The following is a 21,294-nucleotide window of genomic DNA, read 5'->3' as shown; positions in this document are numbered from 1 at the left end:
TAGATAGATGAGAGTTCTTTAAGAATTTTTCAGCAATATGTTGTATTTTAAAATAATTTTCTTAAAAACTGCTATTTTTGGAAAGTTTTCATTTTTTGAGAAATATTGTAGATTTGGGTTTGTGATTTAGAAATTAGGATAACAAGAATATTTGTAGATAGATGAGTATTCTTTAAGAATTTTTCAGCAATATGTTGTATTTTGAATAATAATTTTCTTAAAAACTGCTATTTTTGGAAAGTTTTTCATTTTTTAGAAAAATATTGTAGATTTGGCTTTGTGATTTTGAAATTAGGATAACAATAATATTTGTAGATAGATGAGTATTCTTTAAGAATTTTTCAGCAATATGTTGTATTTTAAATAATAATTTTCTTAAAAACTGCGATTTATGGAAAGTTTTCATTTTCTTCAGAAATATTGTAGATTTGGGTTTTTGATTTAGAAATTAGAATAACAAGAATATTTGTAGATAGATGAGTATTCTTTGAGAATTTTTCAGCAATATGTTGTGTTTTTAAATAATTTTCTTAAAAACTGCTATTTATGGAAAGTTTTCATTTTCTTGAGAAATATTGTAGATTTGGGTTTGTGATTAAAAATTTAGGATAACCAGAATATTTGTGGATAGATGAGTATTCTTTGAGAATTTTTCATCAATATGTTGTATTTTAAAATAATTTTCTTAAAAACTGTTATTTATGGAAAGTTTTCATTTTTTAGAGAAATAATGTAGATTTTGGTTTGTGATTAAGAAATTAGGATAACAAGAATATTTGTAGATAGATGAGTATTCTTTGAGAATTTTTAAGCAATATGTTGTATTTTTAAATAATTTTCTTAAAAACTGCTATTTATGGAAAGTTTTCATTTTCTTGAGAAATATTGTAGATTTGGCTTTGTGATTAAAAAATTAGGATAACAAGAATATTTGTGGATATATGAGTGTTCTTTAAGAATTTTTCAGCAATATGTTGTATTTTTAAATAATAATTTTCTTAAAAACTGCTATTTTTGGAAAGTTTTCATTTTTTTGAGAAATATTGTAGATTTGGGTTTGTGATTTAGAAATTAGGATAACAAGAATATTTGTAGATAGATGAGTATTCTTTAAGAATTTTTCAGCAATATGTTGTATTCTTAAATAATTTTCTTAAAAATTGCTATTTTTGGAAAGTTTTCATTTTTTGAGAAATATTGTAGATTTGGGTTTGTGATTTAGAAATTAGAATAACAAGAATGTTTGTAGATAGATAAGTATTCTTTGAGACATTTTCAGCAATTAAAGCTATAAAGCTATAATGGTATTCTATTGTAGATAAATTAGAATAACAAGAATCTCCTACCTAGTCTATTTTTTATTTTAAAATAGAATTTTGAAAAATGCTATAATGGTATTCTATTTTCCACAAAACAGGTTTATATATAGAGTAAATTATTTATTTTTTGTTCGATCACTTCATTTTCAATCTAAAATAGAGTACCATTGGAGCATCATCTAACTCTATTATAGTTACAAAACAAAAAATTGTTATTAGCTTTAAACTAATAGTTGCTCCAATCGAATAACGATTTTTGTTTTAACTAAATTAAAATTAGCTTATTATATTCTTAACTTTAGGTAATTTAGTTCACTCTTTTATATATACTAGGAACAGAGCCCCCGTGCAAGCGCGAGGTTGTTGATTATTAAATGTGTTGTAATACTTTAAAAATGTTATAGAAGGTGTTGTGGAGTGATTTTTTTTTTGTTAAGCCGTAGTGGTTTATAATAGATCGCAAGCGCGGGGTTTCTTTGCATTGTGTTTCCTTTGTAGATTGATGTCTAATTTAGTGTATGTGTTAACATTATGATTTCTGTTTCGACCATCCTTCACTCTATGGTCCAATTTTTTTGTATTTTTCTTTTATTTTGTTTCATTTCTATAGTCTATTACTTCTCTCCTTTCTGTATCCATTTTTATTGTTTGATTGTTCATGTTTAAAATTATGTCATTTTTTTTTTCAAATTTACCCTATGAAAAATATCGGTATTAGTAGCACAACGAAAATGCGACATACGGTTCTCATAGCGTTTCTATAAACGCTATGACAGCCGCAGCTATGATAGACGTCCCCTCTATCATAGCGTTTGTATATGCTAAGATAAGTAGAGATATTATAGCGTTTATTCGTGTACTATAAATTAATATTTTATAACATTTAAATTTGGGCTATGATATTCGTTTTCATGGATTTTTTAATGCTGTAAAATATTTTTAATAACATAAATAAAATGCTATAATTAAGAATAAAACATTAAAAATTAAATTAATTTTAGGACCATATAAGATAACTTTGGGCGGGGTCATTTCCTAGAACTTATCAGGTTTCCTTCTAGCATCGAAGAATATTATTTTGTAGTAAACAAAAAAAAGAAAATCATTACTAATTTTATTTTTTACTAAAAAATGGAGTATAATTGAAACATTTCTTATATAAAACTTTATTTTAGAATAAGAAATAGAGTGAGGTAAGATCTATTAATATTCTTCGGTTTAAAATCTAGTATATTGATTCAACCGTAGAAAATAGTAACTGGAGTGACCAATTTTTAAAGATTGTGAAAATATCGCTATATGTGTTACAAAAAAAAAAATATCGCTATACAACAAAAAAAAAACTACATATTGCTGCTTCTTAGAGGATGCATTAAAGTTTTTAATAAAAAAAATATAGAGTGGAGTTGAAAATGCTCTAAGCATTTGTATATAAGTCTTAACTTTCATCATTTAGTGAGTAAGAGCATATAAGTTTTAACTTTCATCATTTAGTGATTAAGAGAATAGTTAGAAGATAAATATATTTGAATATATATATTGTTAAAGTGTTCAACTGATTTAAACTTTGTTTTTGCTTTAAAATCATTGAAATCCAAGTAAAAGATATTCTTTTATACACTTTTAACTTCTTCCATTAAGGGTTAGGGGAGTTCCAAACAATATTTAAAACATGAATATATGATTGTAATAAAGTGATTAATGTATAAATTCTAGTTTTGAAGTTTTTTTTCTTCTCCCTAATCATAAATAATTGATCTTAATTAACTAAATATTCAAAACACATCAGTTTCTTGGGTCAAAGCAATCGTTTGAGTGATGTGACGTGTGTTACTCTGTTTCCTCATAAATTCTATCACTCTTTTCTTTCAATCCACGCTTCTTGCTTTTACTATCTTATTTGAACCACTTCGTTTTTGTTACATGCATGTTCCTGTGAATTCTAATGAGCACCATCGGTACAATTCTATAGAGTATAGTTGTGACTCGTGAGGTTTCTTCTAGTTCCACAACTTAGGATCATAAGCGATTAAAATCAGTAAACCAAAACTAAGCACATAGTCATGTCCTATTCGATTTCCTTACATTATCCTTGCAAGACGCAAGAGAATCTCCCTAGTCAGTATCTGTTCAGCTCTGTTCCTCCAGATTTTGTTATTCATTAACTTGTATCTTTGAACCTTTCTTCTTCTCCTCTAAAGATAATTCGGCCAGCCAATGGCTCTGTCTCTGCTTTCTCTGGAGCTTCTCTCCTCTGCTACCAATGTTATCTCTCTGTCACCATTCCTGCGTATCTACTTGAGCGCCTCTGTTTCTCTTATTAGTTGAAGAAAATATAAAAAGCACCAATAAGAGAAACCTCTAGTGAGAAAATAATCAACATCATGGACAATTGCCCAAAGTATCAGCAACATTTAAATTCTAAAAAGTAGTGAATTCTTGTGAAGCAAGTCAGACCCAATTTAAGTAGACCAAAGGAAATGCCTTTTTTTACATTAGAAGAAAAACAGTGAGCGAAACACAGAGGATATGCTCATCGAGCCGAAGAAGAGGTTAAAAGGTAATAGATCCAAACGCATCCAATAACGTCAATGTCATTGTAAAATACAAACCCATAAATCATCGTTCAGTAGACTAACAAAGGGTATGAGGAAAGAAAGAGAGAATATCATACACTGGTTATTCTGTTCTTCATTCTTCGGGAAGAAAGAGTCACTCCCATCAAGTTGTGTAGATGGAAAACCCAATCTATGAAGCCTCTCATTTTACCTGCACAGCAAAAAGGACAACGCTGACGTAGCTTCCATGAAATGCAGGAACTACAAAAGGCTAAAGGTTGGTTAACACAGTTGCAAACGATACTTCTTTTGAGCTAAATATCTATAGAACAAATGACAGTGTCATGATTGCATCTTATTAGTGATAGGACCGTACTATATAAACTACGGAGAGCTGAATATTGTAAATAATAAAATTGATAAAAGTATACCAAAGATTAAGAAAAAGATGATACAACTGCAGAGGCGAGATATTATCTCTTTCCTTAACTCAAAATACGTCCCGTAGTGCGACGGTTTGATAACGTAATGAGTCCCAAGATACAACTGCAAAAAATCTTCTGATTTGCGTCACTCTATCAGAAGCCTGGCGAAACTAGTTTTGTGTATACTCTCAGACTCAAAAGAACAAATCAGAGAAAAAAGAAAAAATGGAGAATTGTTATTTTGCCGTGTAATGAAAACTGCACAAGTGATCTCTTTTTATAACTTGAAGAGAAAGTACACGTTATGCAAATAAAAGGAGTCAACTAACATACATATCAATTATTATTATGGAATTGATTTCCAAGATCTCGTACGTTAGTTTGCAAAGTAATATTGTGACTTTGACCAAGTCATCAAACTTAAAAATACTTTGCTTGGGTTTATCAAGAATAAAATTAACTAAATAAGTTAATTGACATAATGTCTCATTAACAAATTTAAATTTAAACTCTAACCCAAATATCCAAAGTGATCCATTTGCTAAATCTTTTATACTTAGCCAAATTTAAAACTTTATACATCACTCACTTTGGACCTCCATTTCTCATTCAACACAACTCCGATTTTGACCAACAAATACACTAACGCATAGTGTTCACGGTGACGATTGCATCGTGCCCAAATTCCGGTCTTTCCGACAGACGTCTCCGTCGAAAAACCCATCGGAAAAATGGTCCACACCACTTTGTCAAAAACGAGTTCCAACAATTAGCTGAAAAAGAAACCCAGTTCCCCAGATTTCATGAATCTATGTTCAGCAAGTGGGCTCGTTGGAACATTGTAACCTGAGAACTGCAATGAGTCGTGCGAAAAATGAAAGAGAATCCAATGAATAAGAAGAAGATAGTCTAATTCTCTACCGCACAATACTCTTTTTTTAGCATATTACCGCACAGTACTCAAAACTGTATCATCTGTGGGAGAAAAGAGGTTGAATTGAAGGAACTAAGACAGTCCAAGGCAAAAGAAAATCTCTGCAGTTTCAGGTTTTGGAATAAGTTAGTTCTAAAAGCTTGTTCCTATTTACATTTGGTGGTTAAAAACTGCAGGTGTCAAAGTCTGTACTCAGACGTATGCGGTTTCTTGAGATTAAGATTGAAGAGTTAATGAACATTCTAAGAGCTATACCGGGATGCTGGAGATAGGGGTCAACTGAAATCATCTTTGTGAACCAAATAGCCCAACCCCATCTCTTCTTTCAGGTGCTTCAATAAAATAAGACACAGAATCAATAAAAGTAAACACTAACATAATAATCTTGCATGTTGATCTAAAATCAAGCTTTAACATCATAGGATAAATTTTACTATGAAACTGCATATGCTTACTCTTTAAACTGTAGATGCACCAAGACTCGCCAACTTGCTCTGTCCATTCCGTCAAGAACCGGCCGTTGGTGGAGAGGCTGCTCATTGGTGAGCGTCATAGTCACCTCTTGGGCGGCTCAAAATATTTTAATGAATGGAAACTGAATCTATCTGAGTCAATCACCACCTGGTTTTCTTGAAACGGAGTTGTGTGTTAAACAAATGGAGAGACTGTGACAGTCAAACAAATGGTACAACAATACCCTTTGGTAAATGAAAGAAGTTAGTCACTGGATTTGGAATTTGAGACGGAACATAATCGGAAGAGGACAATGATTTCATACCTGTTCAATACTAATAAGCATACCCCCTCTGGATGTGTTTCGTGCTTCCCATAAGTGTACTAACCGGAAACCTAGCTCCACCTCTCCCAAACCACGAGTGACGTTGTTGAAGATCAGAGTTTTGTGGGTTCCAGCAATCGCATACCACACTTCAACCTTATCGAAACAAAAGAAAAAAAATTGTGAGAATCTGTAAGACTGGATCAAATGAATCGACATCAAAACTAAAAGGCTACGGCTTTTCAAATGGGTTATCAACACCATTGAAGAAAAAAAGAAATTGATCATCGCCATAACTTTAGATTTGAACTACAGAGACTTGCCGATAGAGGCATGGGACTTTCGGTTTGATTTTGTTGACAGAGCTTTCGATTTTTCGCTGGACGCTTTTGGGTTTGCTTGCTTGTAAGTAAGTTCAGACGAGGCGGTTGAGCAATCTTTATATGAGGATAAGGAGAGGGAGGTGGAACGAAACTACAAAGGAATTAGTAAGCACCATTGATTAATCAAGAAGAGCTCACCGTAACGGACATCAGGGAGAACCGAGATGGTGAAGACGAAGTGGAACGCAATCGATGCGTCAGATAGTATGATTATTGTTTGTTGGGTTCGACCTAGGATCGAGTTAATTTTTTACGACACTTTAAGCCCATTTCTCTCTTTCCTTACGTGGTCAAATAACTGTTTTTCATTGGTCAATTTTTTAATCCTACGTGGATGGTCTTTCCTTTGAGTATATTTGCCTTTTAGTATAGGTTAGATATATATATATGTATATATTGTAAATTTTTATAATTTATATATATATATATTGTTAGTCATCGCATCATTTATCAAAACACTGAAGGCACCATCAGATAAGTGAATAGCTTTGCATCCTCTGTTAGTGCTAGCAACCAAACAACCCTCCGTCATCGCCATCGGGACAGAGTACTCTCTCCGGTGATCCCAACCGTTTGTGGGGTCATGAAAATTTACTTCAATCGTTTAATGTTTTTTTTTTTGTGAGAGAGAAGATGATTTGGTCTTCATCTCAATCTTGCTAACTACTTCTCCTATATTTTCTTAATCAATTATTAGTAGTTGAAATTAATTAATATTCCTTTTAGAGTTATTCCCTTAGTATAAGAGTTTACATACTTATGCCTCTGTTAGTTTATTACTAGTACTCAACTCTGCGTAACTAGTATTCAACTCTGTATTGCTACAACTGAAGCTATTTCTTTTTACCGACCGGTTTAAATGAAATTGAGATTTTATTTAGTTATACTGGTACCATGCGGGTGCTTAATCTCATTTGTTTTTGGTTAGCTACATACTGAATTAACATCGATTGAAAAACTAAATCAAAAGTTTTTCTGGTTCACATGTTCCTATTGTTTTACTCCTAGTAGGGTTTCACTTTTCGGTTTTGAATAATTTTCCTTGTTGTTTATGTATTAGGTTTCAAACTTGTTTTATACTTTTGATTTTTGAGGTTTGCTTAAAGAAAGCAATCAACAACTTTGAATGGAAAAAGAGAATGTCATCGATATTTAGGACATATGATGAGAATTACGTGGATGAAATACTCCACAAAACCGAATCACATAGGTCCACATGATAAGTACTTCACGAAATGGAAAAGCTATGTTATTGATTTGAGCTTAGATTTTAGTAAATAATATTTATGTGATGTACTAGAAATTGGATTGTGCAGAAGAAATTTCACAAAATTCAATTCACCGCAAGTTGTCACAGTAGGAAGTTATGTATTTATTTCAATATGATGCAATCATAATAACCTCTGAAATTGGCACTAAACTTGCATTGAGACTATTTAAGTGTCCAATCCAGATTATTCTTGGTCCAGATGATAAGAAAACTTGCATTGAGACTATTTAAGTGTCCAATCCAGATTATTCTTGGTCCAGATGATAAGGGTGGGCATTTCAGTTGAAATTCGGATTTTATTTGAGTTCGATTTGGTTTGGTTGATTCAGTTCTAATAAAATTTTAACTGAAATCAACTGAAATTAGTTTGGTTTGTGTTCGGCTTAAGTTTGGTTTGGTTTGAGTGTAGTATAATTCAATAGGTTTGGTTTTTAATTTGGTTAATTTTTTTTTATAAAACATAATATAAATCATCATTTGATGATCACAAATTCATTCACTTCTTCATTTTCAATAGAAGATTTAATCCAATAATTTGAATCATTATTTTCAAACATAGGAATCAATGCTTTTGATAATGTAGAAAAATCATGTTTCTTATTGTCGTGAAACAAGCATGTTTAATCAATGCTTTAATTGTTTATACTGAATTATTAACTATCTTAAATTTTAGTGTTGTTAGTACATATAGTTTTCTCGGTCGACAGTTGTGCATATAGTTAACCTAATCAAACACACTTTGAGTTTTCAGTTCGTTTTTAAACCAAACTAAACCATTTGTATTGATAAAAATGTTAACCAAATGGTTGAGATATATACGTCAATTTAGTTTAGATCAATTTGATTTTGATTGTTTTGGTTTGGCTTTGATTGTTATCTAAAGATTATCATTAACAATCATTTTGATTAGTTTGGTTTGGTTTTCTTTGTCAAAGCATTTTCAGTGGTTTTTAACTCTTTTATACTTTGTTTGATTGTTATCTAAAGATTATCAAAGTGTGATCACACATCATATGATTATACTTGGCAATTCATGTTTGATCCTTTTTTTAATCCAAAGAGCTGGTAGTTAAACAGGATAGCTAGAATCGAAGGAAAAAACGAACGAGAAAGTTATACAATCAATCCAAAATAAACCAAGCCAAAAGTATAAAATCTCAGACAAAATCAAAAACAGTTTGAGCACACTGATTAAGATAAGCAATGAAAGAAAACGGAGAGAGAATTACTCAGATCCCCTTTCTACCGGCAATGGCTCCCACGCTTAGCAGGGTTCTTCTGACGTCCTTGATCTTCTTCAAACCTGTAACCAATCTGCCAATTATACTCGCTAATGTCCACCTAGACTAAACCATTAAATATAATTATATTAGTTAGCTATTAAATATCTAAAAACCAGCAAAGTATTTATAACCAATTTACCTTTTTCCTCTTTATCCTTTGGTTCCTCAAAGTCAAAAGATGGGTCTTTGTAGTGCATCTCCACGAATAGAATCCAGTAAGGAGGCTTGAAGGCTTTCTAGGGCAAACCCGATGACACTCATTGTCATCAGCCGTCTCTTTACCCATAATCATTATCATGACATTTGCAGCTATGGCAATAAAACCTTGGAACCCTTCCACTCCTCCTAAATCATTTCCGTTGCTGCTTTTACAGAGAATAATGGGTTTTCCATCGATCATCCTCAGCTCACACATAATGACTGCATGTAATCCTTCAATTTCAGCATCTTCTTTCATTGGCCCTCTGTATATACCAGGCCTATCCCAGCCTTTAAATCCGTAAAGTGTTGCACCAACTGGGTGCGTTCTAAGCCTAACAAGAGCTTGGTCTAACGTTTCATACACATAACGTTTTATTTTTTTGTGTTTCCTAGTCAATGGGTTCACCACAATCGTTACACTTTGCTTTAGCTGAAAATCTTCTAATCTTTTTATTATTATTTGAGAAACATTGTAAATAAATAACCTTTACCTTATGTGTTATTTACATGAGTTCCATTTCTTATGTGGCAGCACCACAAACTCTCTCACATCTTAAATTTAAAAACCCTTTATTAACTAGATTAATTACAAAAATTGCCATTGACCAATATTACATTATAAATCCATTAATAAACTATAAGTTTCTTTGTTATTTCCTAACCAAACAAATAAAACCAGCCACGTTTAATGCTAATACATTATTCATTCCTATATCGAAGAGCAAATATTATGCGATCTCGATAGTTATCAATCTTTTGGATACACTTCACGTTATAGTGATAGCATTAAAATGTGATCTCGAGAGTTATTATTAACATGTTGTGTTATAAAATGTGTAAAAATTATATAATGCATTCACACATATATCATATTGTATAAGAACTTTGAATACCGGTAATTTAATATATTTTCATGTACAATCACATATCATATAATAAGATCTGGTTATCTTTTTAAATCCTTGGAGAGCTCCTAGAACCATATAATGCATTACTTGAAAGTGTAAAAAAAAATATAATGCATTACTATGAAAACCATATGAACGTAGCTTTGTAAAGCAAATATACCACTTTGTCTTTTTGATATATGTATGACTATGACAAGCTAAATTAGTGAACCATACGACATTTATATGTTTTCTTGTTTGTATGAGTCCAAATTTTTAGATCTGTAACTATAATGTCGTCTTTATATCAAGTTGAAAATAATAAAAACAATACTACCACAAATGTTTAATTTGACACATTCAGAATGAATATAGCCTACCAAATTCAAACTTATCTCAATCAATCAATATTAAAGTTATTTGTTTACTCTATATGGCATTAAATAAAATGTAGCAAGCAAGGCCAAATGATATCGTGATTGTTAAAATAATCATTTTTAATAACTTTGTTATATTTTTCTGTTATGATTTTAGTAACCAAATCGTGTTTAAAAGCCTAATAATATGCGGTGATTAATTGGCTTAATTTCGGTTCATTACTAAGGAGGTGATTATGGGTAGTTTTCTTTATCAAAAAGTGTGATTGTTTTATATAAGAAATTTAGATTATGGATTCAATATTTGTAAATCAATTAATACTCGACTATATTCCATTTAAAAAAATTTGTAGAGAAATTTTAGGAAGTTTCGTTATCGTGTCTAACAAATTTAGATTAGTCTTAGTATACACCTTCTCGCCCAAGTTTTTTCAATTAAATAGGTTACAAATTTAGGTTAGTCTTACTACTATTTGTGTTTTAAACTGATGCATTTTTACTGGTTTTTCAATAGGGTAATACCATCCAAGCCACATTCTTCAGAGATTTGGATGCATCAACTGAAATGCCATTGGAGGAAACTCATTGCTATGAAATTAAAAATTGCATACTAACAACTCCATCAGAGAGTCTTCGGTTGACAAAGAAACGATATCATATCAAACTCAATAAGACCTCTATCATTGCGATGATCGATCCATTTCTCAAGTCCAACTATTATTGTTTTCCAAAGTTTGACAACCTCTATCGTGGATTCTACCATCCTAAATTTTCTATTGATATGTTTATATCTGATCTTCTTCTCTTTAATAGTCAAGTTTAATTATAGCCGTAGTCGGCAATATTTTGAGTGTGATTGTCTAAAGTTTTTTTTTCTTTTGTAAAGGGTTGTAGTAGGAGTAGGATTTCTTGAAGAATATATGACAGAACCTACCATCTAGAACAATGGTTTCATTAACCATAAGATCCTTTCTTTGTAGTAAACATGGAATAAGTATTTCACATCTGAACTTAAAAGTTACGCATTTAATTAGTTTTAAGTTTTTAAGTTATGATTTTTTTTCATTCATTACAGTAACATTGTCATTAAGTGTGTTGCTTATGGAGCACTTTCTCATGTTTTCCAACACTTATGGAATTCTACAAATGCAAATGTTGTAGTCTGTGTGTTACAATTTTGGAAAATTAATTGGAGAGAAGTTAATTTATAGTATTACTTTATAATAGAAATTTGTTGGAGATGATATCCCCTTAATATTTTGCTCACCTATCTTTTATTTCATTCTAAGGTCGATTAAAGCATGTGACCAACATTGATGGGTTTTCCAGAATTATTTTTGAATCCAATGATGCTCCAAAAATTGGTGATTTCAGAAAAAAGGTATATCAATTAGTTTAGTGCATTTGGTTATCAGCTATGTTTTGTTCGGTAAACTAATTCTTAGTTATTTTTCTTTATAGTATTGCAAATCATGAGTTCTGATGATCTTTTTCGTGGCATTTTAGTTTTATTATGTTTTTTAATAAATTGTTTCTTGCGTATTTTAATTTTCTATTATTTATTTTCCTTTTAAAATTGTAATCATAATTTTAATTATGATAACAATTAATCTATTTCAAATGTTTTGTTTTGTATTAAATTCACAACAAGTTGATTGATATTATTGCATAATATTATATATTTATACATAAAAAATCTAATTGACACATAACCAATTACACAAGCTTTTTCAATTAAACAATTAATCGTTTATTATATATATATTCACACTTTCGTTTGATATCAAACAATTAGATCTAATTTCTTTTATGCATATAACTTAGTTATTCGTAATATCGTAAGATTAAAATAAAAATCTCCAATAGTCTGGGCGCGGGTTATCACCTAGTGCTAATGTATATTTCAACATGTGTTTATTGGGTGATATTAAAGACTTTGTTTCAGACTGAGTTTTGACTTTGCAGTTTGGTCTCAGCATCAGGTGCTGGGTTGGCAATATCACTTGTGAGCGAAGGCTTGAAAGTAAAGCCTGCACACGCACTCTCCACCGCTGCTGTTTTCGCTGTTGTTTCAGGAACAATCTATAAGGTGATTGATTGTATATGTCGGAGTTCAGTGGATTCATGAATTAATAATACAAGAGCATATCTTCTTCTTACTTAACACGGTTTGTGTTTTCCCTTGAGGTGAGTGAGACAATCAAATCGCACAATGCCCAAGACGCCTTTTACACAGAGACAAGAGTTATGCTATCGAAGCTAGGCCTAGAGGAATACGAGAAGAACTTCAAGAAGGGACATCTCACTGATCCCACTTTACCATTTCTTACTGATAGGTTACATATACATCTCCTTCAAGCTTGAGTTTAGTACGTAGCAAACTATAAACTAATCCCCTTTCTGATGAATTCTGAATCTAGCGTCCTACAAGAAGTTAACATTCCACCAGGGCCAAGGCTTCTGATACTTGATCATATCCAGAGGTTTGAATACAAACTTCTCTACTCTTACATGGATCAAATATATGAAATTTGAATCTAACCACGGTATGTTGTTTTGAGTGCAGGCACAATAAGATGGTAAACCGCAAGTGAGGAAAGCAGTCTAAATTTTGGTGATGACTTGGAAGTAGTTCTGCGACCTAATATTGGTAGTTTGTAATAATAATCTTTACAGTTTCAAGAACTCAGCGACTCTCTTGACTTGAAAAAGAGGCTCCTCAATGATTTCTTAATACCTCATAAATAGAACATTCACTTTATCGTCTAAGCTTCCTTCCCAGTAGCTCAACATTTGTTTCCAATGGGGTCTGGACAAGGTAACTCGTGATATGATTCTTCCAGTCACCAACTTCACCTTATCTTCCCATTGTTTATTAATCTCCAAACTGCTCAAACTAGGCAAAATACACAAGTTCTCCACCGATCCACTCTCTTCTTCCTCCTTGGCGAATGGACAGTTGCAAGAACTCAGGGAGTCTCTTGACTTGAAGACGATGCTTCTTGTTGAGGATATATTCATATCTTTGGGATATATTCTGTTGTAGACAAATATGTAAAGAGTATATTCTCGGTTTAGGAAAACATCGATGTATATATGTGTGGTCATTGACCTAAGAACGTAATAAGAAAACCCTTTACACAAAACAGTTTTCTTGACATGGTATCAGAGCGGTAATACGATCAATACCGTTTTTTTACTTGTATCAATCTCGACCAAAATCCTTGCTCGACACGATGGGAAGCAACGATGGAAAGACTGACGAATCAGGTCTGAGTTCCTCGACAAAAACTCAGACCGGTGAGAAATCGAAGGTTGGAACACAGAGACGAAGGATATCACCTTATGATCTCTCGTCAAGTGACAATCCAGGATCAGTGATTTCACAGCCTCTACTCAGTGGACCAAACTACAATGAGTGGGCTGGGAATTTGAGGATGGCGCTTAAGGCCAGAAAGAAGTTCGGGTTTGTAGACGGTACGATACCGCTGCCCGGAGAGGATTCAGAAGATTTGGAGGACTGGTGGACAAATAATGCATTGGTAGTCTCTTGGATCAAGCTGACAATCACAGAAAAAGTGCGCTCAAATCTGTCTCATATTGAGATAGCTAGTGATTACTGGGAACACATACGTCGTCGTTACTCGGTGAAGAATGGGCAGCGAGTTCAGAGAATCAAAGCTGAACTTGCGATGTGTAGACAACATGGCACTTCTATAGAAGAATACTATGGAAAGTTGATGAAGCTATGGACGTCGCTGGCTGAATTTCGTCAGACTAAGGCCTGCGCATGTCCTGCAGGAATAAACTTGGAGAAGGAACGTGAAGAAGACAAGCTTCACGAGTTTCTGAAAGGCTTGGATGAATCTTTGTATGGTTCGGTGAAGTCAAATTTGCTGTCTAGGGAACCTTTGCCTTCCCTTGATGAAGCCTACAGTGCTCTGCTTCAGGATGAGGATTCGAAACACACCTCAAGAGTTCTGAATGATACAGCAGAAACGATGGCGTGTGCGGCAAGAACGAGCACAAATTCTACAGCTCGATCTTATCCATCACGAGAAGAAAGAGCGAACTTGCATTGCTCTAGCTGTGGGAAAAAGGGTCATACTTCTGAGAGTTGTTTTCGGAAAATTGGATATCCTGAGTGGTGGCCCGACAAACCCAAAGGACGAGTGAGCTCGGGTCGTGGACGCGGAACTGGATCACCTCAAGCCGGCTCGGAGACTCAGCGTGTGAACTCTGTTCACGCACAAGTGGCTGCACAACATTCCGCTAACACGATAGTTGCAGCAGATCGCGTTGGACTGACTGGTCTCGACGATGATCAGTGGAAGATGCTGGTGACTTTGTTGAATGAACGCAAGCAGACAGGGCCCTCGTCATCATTGACAGGTATATCTCTTGAAAACTCTTGGATCGTTGACTCTGGAGCAACAAATCACATGACATGTTCACTTGAGTTTTTGTCAAATGTTCGAGACATATCTGTGGTACCTGTGAAACTTCCAGATGGAAGATTCAGTTATGCTTCTAGACAAGGAACAGTGGTTGTTAGTTCAGTGTTGAGTTTGCAAAATGTGCTGCTTGTGGATGGGTTGCATTGTCATCTGATATCTGTTTCTCAGTTAAACCGAGAGCAACAAAGTGTGTTTCAGATTACTGATAAGCTGTGCTTGATCCAGGACCGCATTACCAGGACGCTGATTGGAGTGGCTGAGATGGAGAATGGACTTTACTTTCTCCGAGGGATGGAATTCGCTGGAGCTGTGCATCGAACAGGAGCTGTTTCTCGAGATGTCTGGCATCAACGTTTAGGACATCCCTCACCTAGAGTTTTGGATTTTTTATCTATTTCTGATTTGCCTGCTGATAAGACTTTGCAAAATAAAGCATGTGAGATTTGTATTCGCGCTAAACAGTCTCGTTGTTCTTTCCCTACAAGTTCTAATAAAACTTCAGCTGCTTTTGAATTAATCCACTGTGATTTATGGGGACCGTATCGCACTCAATCTCGTAGTGGTGCAAGATATTTTCTGACATTGGTAGACGATTACACAAGAAGTGTGTGGTTGTTTCTCATGTCAACGAAACAGGACGTGACACAGACAATAACGGAGTTCGTCGCAATGGTTGAAACTCAGTTCTCAGCCGTGGTTAAGACCTTGCGCAGCGACAATGGAACAGAGTTCACATGTATGTCGAACTACTTCAGGTCTAAAGGCATTGCGCATGAGACTTCGTGTGTGGGAACACCACAACAGAACGGTAGAGCAGAACGGAAACATAGACACATCCTAAATGTGGCTCGTTCAATACGCTTTCAAGCTTCATTACCAGTGGAGTTTTGGGGCGAATGTATCTTGACAGCCGCATATCTGATTAACAGAACTCCTACGCCTATCTTGAATGGAAAGACACCGTTTGAAATGTTGCACAATCGAGCTCCACCACTTCACCACTTGCGGATCTTCGGTTGCCTTTGCTTTGCTCATAACCAGAATCACAAGGGAGACAAGTTTGCCTCGCGGAGCATACGGTGCGTGTTTCTCGGTTATCCAAACGGAAAGAAAGGATGGAGAGTATTTAATCTTGAAACCAAGAAGGTGTTCTACTCCCGTGATGTCATATTTCTAGAATCAGAGTTCCCATATGCGGATAAACCAAGCTCTCCACCTGCATCAATGGAACCTGTGTTACAACAAAACAGTGATCCAGCGTGTCTAGATGATGAGCTTCAGGATCAATCTGTTTCAAAGATACTTGACCAAGCCGAACCAACTAAGGTTGCAGAACTAATATGTGATACTCCATCACCGGCAGCCTCACCGTCGAATGTCGAAAACGATGTCTCATCGTCTAATGATGCAAACGATACATCTAACTCTGAACAAGGTCGAGTTGATGCAGAAAATACTCCGCTGCAGTCGTCTGACAACTATGATATGGTTACAGAAAATACAGAAGCTCCTACGGTTTCTCTTGATATAATTCCACAACCGGCGCAGCCTCCTCAACAAATGGAAGTGATACAGCTTGGTAGAGGACATCGACAAAAGAAAATTCCACCTAAGCTGCACGACTACATCTTGAGTACAGTACGTATGGACCCAGATCCTGCATCGGGTCGCTACTCGATCTCGACTTATGTGGACTACTCTGTTTTTTCAGTTAGTCACTGTAAGTTCTTGGCAGCCATCACAACTGCCTATGAACCTACAAGTTTTAAGGAAGCCATGGAGGATGAAAATTGGCGTTTTGCTTCTCGTGATGAGATAGATGCGCTCGAAGAGAGTGGAACTTGGGATATCGTGCTACTACCGAAAGGGAAAAAGGCACTGAGCTGCAAATGGGTTTTTCGGTTGAAGTTTCGTGCTGATGGCACACTTGAAAGATATAAGGCCAGATTGGTTGTATGTGGGAACAGTCAAGTCGAAGGAGATGATTACAATGAAACGTTTGCTCCAGTTGCAAAGATAACAACAGTTCGAAGTTTCTTGCAACAAGCTGCATCACTTAATTGGGAAGTTCATCAGATGGATGTTCATAATGCTTTTCTCCATGGTGATTTGAAAGAAGAAGTCTACATGAAACTTCCTCCTGGATATCGTAGCTCTGACAAGAATATGGTGTGTCGACTGCGAAAATCTCTATATGGCCTTAAACAGGCTCCAAGATGTTGGTTCGAGAAGTTGAACTCTGCATTAGTGAACTACGGTTTTGACCAGTGTTTGTCAGATTACTCATTATTCACGATGGGCAGTGGTTTGAAACGTCTACATGTACTGGTCTATGTTGACGATTTGATTATTTCAGGCAGTACACGAGAGCTTATTGCTGAGTTCAAAGAGTATTTGAGTACTTGTTTTCACATGAAAGACTTGGGAATTTCGAAATATTTTCTTGGCATCGAAGTAGCTCGAAGTCCAGCGGGCATTTACTTGTGTCAAAGGAAATACGTGCTAGATATTCTGACTGAAACAGGACTCTTGGCAGCGAAACCTGTCTCCTTTCCTTTGGAACAAAACCATAAGCTGGCCCTAGATGAAAGTGAATACTTGAGCGACGTCAAGCAATACAGAAGGCTAGTCGGCAAGCTTATATATCTGAGCAATACAAGGCCTGATCTAGCCTATTCCATTCATGTGCTATCTCAGTTTATGCACAAGCCACGGAAGACGCATTGGGAAGCTGCTGTTCGTGTTGTTCGATATTTGAAAGGTAGCCTTGGCCAAGGCATTTTGTTAAGAGCCGACACAGAGTTGCAACTGACAGCATGGTGCGATGCAGACTGGGCAGGTTGTCCGCTAACACGGAGATCTCTCACGGGGTGGTTCATCCAACTAGGAGGTTCTCCTATCTCTTGGAAGACTAAGAAACAACCTACTGTCTCATTGTCATCAGCTGAAGCGGAATATCGAGCAATGGCATTTACCTTGAAAGAAATACTATGGCTACGAGGACTACTCAAGGCACTTGGTGTTTCATTTACGAAACCTATACCTCTCTACTGTGATAATCAGGCCGCAATACACATCAGTCAGAATCCAGTTTTTCATGAGCGAACTAAACATGTGGAAACGGACTGTCATTTTGTGCGTGACGAGATCGTCAAGCGAACCATAGTCACACGACATGTATCTACAAAGGATCAGCTTGCGGATATATTTACAAAGGCACTTGGGAGTCGAGAGTTTGAAGGTTTCATGGGCAAGCTGGGCATTTGCAATCTCCATGCTCCAGCTTGAGGAGGGGTGTTGAGGATATATTCATATCTTTGGGATATATTCTGTTGTAGACAAATATGTAAAGAGTATATTCTCGGTTTAGGAAAACATCGATGTATATATGTGTGGTCATTGACCTAAGAACGTAATAAGAAAACCCTTTACACAAAACAGTTTTCTTGACACTTCTCAATGATCTCTTCATACTTCGTAAATACATTTTTTTGTGAAAGAGATGGTCGAGACTCGGAAAGAGTGGCGTTAAAGAGGATGTCAGAGCCTCTGAAAAAATAGTAAAGCATATTTTGAATTAAATTTCATAGAAAAATGTATACAAACTATTTATATTTTATTACCTTAAATTTTTTATAAAATAAAACTAATTATTAATATAAACTCGAGTGTATTGCGAGTTGAAAATCTAGTTACTTTATAATAGAGAGGTATATTTCTTTACAATTTTACAAAAAAAAAGTTGGGTCCAAAGAATATTTCTGTTTTAATAAGAGAGGTAAATATTATGTGATATTCATTATGGAAAGTCTTAAACTAGACTTGTTTTTTTTAAAGTTTACTTATACTGCAAGTTAAACTTGATTTCCAAGCTAAAGAACTATATTGTATATTCTTATATAAAGGAACCATTATCAACAGAATAATGCAAACCAATTATTTTTTCTTCGTCTCTTCTTGTCTATAACAAGGGACATAATCAGAAACAAAGAAAAACAGGAAAACGAAATAAAAAAGAATCATGGCGATCACTGGAGGAGAGGCGAGGCGAGTGACCGGAGATACGATGGCCATGGTTCGTTCATGGCTGAAGGAAATGAATCCGACTCTTAACGAGCTGAAAAAAGCTTTCATCGCTACCACAGAAGGCGCTGTCGGCGGAGCTGTTTTGGGCGGTATGGTAGGAATGGCCATCATCGCCTGTCGTAACCCTCGAGCCCTAGCCTCACTGAGTCGAACTCAGGTTTTGTTCAGCTTCATAAACCCTAAACCCCTTTTCCAAGTAATTTCATATTTAATCAAAGATAATTGGTTGCGTGAATCAGTATGCTCGTGTGTGGGCTCGGGACTTGTCAGCAATGTCTGCTGCAAGCTCTGGAATTGAATCCATAATGAGAGGAATCAGAGGCAAAGATGATCTTACGTCTGAGTAAAGTTTCCTTGTTTCCAAACTCTTACTTTTGATCATCCTGTTTATGTTTCCTTGTCTGAGTACCACTTTTGTTTCGCTAATGCTGATGTATGCTTTCAAGATGTGTTCTTTGGGTGATATTGATTTGATGAAACCTTTGTTTTTTATGTTACAACTTTGCAGATTGGTCTCAGGATCAGGTTCTGGGTTGGCATTCTCTTTTGTGAGCCAAGGTTTGAAAGGACAACCTGCACACGCACTCTCCTGGGCTGCTGGTTTTGCTGTTTTGTCAGGAGCATTCTATAAGGTGATTGATTCATGAATCCATACAAATAGTATATATATTCTTCTTACTTAACACCGTTTTTTGGTTTTCTCTATCAGTTGGAGGAAACAATAAGATCGCGCAAGGCTTCTGTTACTTGATCATATCAAGAGGTTTGAACACAAGCTTCTGTACTCGTACTGGTACATGGATCAAATATATGAATTGGATTCAACCATGCTCTGGTTGTTAAGTGCAGGTACCATAAGATGGTAAACCGCAAGTGAGGAAAGCAGTCTATTGGTGATGACTTAGAATCTTGGAGGTAGTCGTAGTTTCTAATAATCTGCAACTTTTATTTTTATTTTTCGTTAAAGTTATTTTGGTTTATAATAAAAATTAGAGACGGTTTTTGTTTAGTTAAATTTGGACAGAATATGCGTGAAGCATCTTCGTTATGGTGTTTTCAAATAGTTACATAGTTTAAAACAAAAATAATAAAATGTAAGAAAGAAAAAGAGAAACCTCATTTGAGAATTTCTAAAATACTGACAAGAATCATGAATGTTATTTATTTCTTACCTAGTAGTTTATTTTCTCTTCTTCTTGAATCTATTTATATAGCAAACTTATTATTTTAAAATATTAATATATATCATGTTTGAGATAATCTTACAGTTTTTACTATTGAAGATGTCATTAGGGTAAATTTCATGAATATCAGTCCAAAAGAATTTGCGACAAAACCTTGTTTTGGAAATTTTAGGCATATTTGAAAGTATTTTATGTCTTTCACGTAAGAGTTACATGCACACATCACGAATTCATCTTTTTTTTTATCTAAAAGTTTTTATTCAATATTATCCGTCAAAGATAAAAATTGATATGATACATGGCATAAGAAAAAACTAAAACAAGTTCTTGAAAAACAATCTAACCCTTTAGAAAATATGATCTGATAAAATCAATGATGAAATCCAGACTAAAATTTGGTTGGATGTTGCCAATACATTAATATCAGAATAACCTTGTTCGGTGTTCATTAACAATCGAAGTGTTTTACCGCATATCACAATAGGTTTTGATTACTTTCATTGTTCTCCACATGAAGATAAATCTTTTTCTTTGGTTAAATCTGTTCCAAAAATAAATTCCTTCAGAAAATTTTGCTTTGAAATCCGTCGAACAATTTGTGGTAACCATAATAACAAAGATCGGAGTAAAACAAATATATCTCCGACCACAAATACAGGCGAAAAACAAAAAAAAATATCTCTCGAAACTTTGAAAAAAAAAAAAAAAGAATGAAATCATAATATTAAAAAACAAAAAAAAAATTTGAGAAACAAAAATTAAAAGGAAAACCCCACAACTGGTGCTACAAAAACCACCGACGCATGCACACAATTTTTTTTCTTTTTTTTTTTTCTCTCTGGCGGCTCTGCAAACCCTTGTTTGGGGACTCATTTATTAAAATGATCATGGCCTAATCATGGCTTATCATGAATTTGTCTTAAACCTCATGCTTTAGACATACTAGAGGCACAGCCCCTGCGCAAGCGCGGGGCCGGATACGTTATTGATGTGTTGTGTTGTTTTGTGTATGAGATTTTATCGGGTTTTTTTTTAATTTTTGTTTTCGTATGGTGTATATGGTGATGAACAAAACATTGGAAGTCACTCAGCTTGATTGGATTGATATAAGAATGACCAGTGTTGACCATTAACTGTTATTAACCCTTTCAT

At 34.6% G+C, this 21,294-nt stretch overlaps 1 long non-coding RNA gene across 1 annotated transcript; it reads left to right on the top strand.

The window, feature by feature from the left end:
• The first annotated feature begins 1,013 nt into the window (after nt 1-1,013).
• LOC103848356 lies at nt 1,014-20,867 on the top strand. The gene is made up of 4 exons (XR_004448309.1): nt 1,014-12,504; nt 12,603-12,751; nt 12,836-12,898; nt 19,808-20,867. It is a non-coding gene; the product is annotated as an uncharacterized LOC103848356 (long non-coding RNA).
• Nucleotides 20,868-21,294: the final 427 nt, after the last annotated feature.

This window comes from Brassica rapa, chromosome A06 (assembly GCF_000309985.2).
Source record: "Brassica rapa cultivar Chiifu-401-42 chromosome A06, CAAS_Brap_v3.01, whole genome shotgun sequence".
Lineage (NCBI taxonomy): Eukaryota > Viridiplantae > Streptophyta > Magnoliopsida > Brassicales > Brassicaceae > Brassica > Brassica rapa.
This window is presented reverse-complemented; position numbering and strand designations above follow the sequence as displayed.